Below are 844 nucleotides of genomic sequence, written 5' to 3'. Positions count from 1 at the left end.
TCAAAATAGCCATATAATGTAAGCATTCCTATTATTATCTCAAATTTTAGGCAAAATTTAGACTTTGAAGTTTGCATGCGTCTAAATTTACACAGAATAAATTAACAAAGCTAAGACATGAACATAAATAAGCCCTCTGAATTCAGATCCTTTCACTTTCACGATGGATAAGAAAAACATAAGGTTTATATGACCAGTTAACTGAGTAGCGGACTAGATAAATAATGTATTTGCAATAAATATGAAGTACATTATATCGATTGCATCCATCCGCTCAATCATTTAAAACATCAATTGATCATCTATTATATGCCAGTAACTACTGTATGATTTTTCATCAAAATAAATCTTTCAAAGCTTACATTTATTTTTACAGTTTTGAACAACTCACTTTATAACTGTGATGAAAAACACTGGACTTGTATTGAAATTTTTCTCAAAATATTTAGTGAAAAAAGGTTTCTGGTTTTTAAGAGACTGCTAGAAAGCATTTGAAGAAAGCTATATTGAGTGTTTACAGGGAAGCCAAAGCACATGAGTCCTCTTTAAATTGAGAGATTTAGCAGAAACATGTTGCTGAGAGATAACTTCTGGGAATAGGGCCTACTACAGGTCCTGCTGTTATAAGTATGTCTGCTTTAGAAGAAGTAATCTGTGAGGAACCTTGTCCAGTAAGGGGAACGTGAACTCCTCAGTGAGCTGTATCTTACGATCGATAGATGCAAGTTATTATTTATGTCTCATTTATCTGAATTTTCCAGGATCCCTGTAGAATACTTCCAGGTATAGATAATTAGAAAATTATTGTCAAATAAATTACGTTTTAGCTTTCCTTTTTTGACTG

At 32.1% G+C, this 844-nt stretch overlaps 1 protein-coding gene across 1 annotated transcript in view; it reads right to left on the bottom strand.

The window, feature by feature from the left end:
* The window catches only part of ADAM28 (ADAM metallopeptidase domain 28), a 58,122-nt gene that overhangs the window by 50,570 nt on the left and 6,708 nt on the right, over positions 1 to 844 (bottom strand). The gene's annotated exons all lie outside the window — the stretch shown is intronic.

Source organism: Pteropus vampyrus, unplaced genomic scaffold (assembly GCF_000151845.1).
Source record: "Pteropus vampyrus isolate Shadow unplaced genomic scaffold, Pvam_2.0 Scaffold53, whole genome shotgun sequence".
Classification (NCBI taxonomy): Eukaryota; Metazoa; Chordata; class Mammalia; order Chiroptera; family Pteropodidae; genus Pteropus; species Pteropus vampyrus.
Note: the sequence above shows the minus strand (reverse complement) of the source record. Positions and strands in the feature narration are given on the sequence as shown.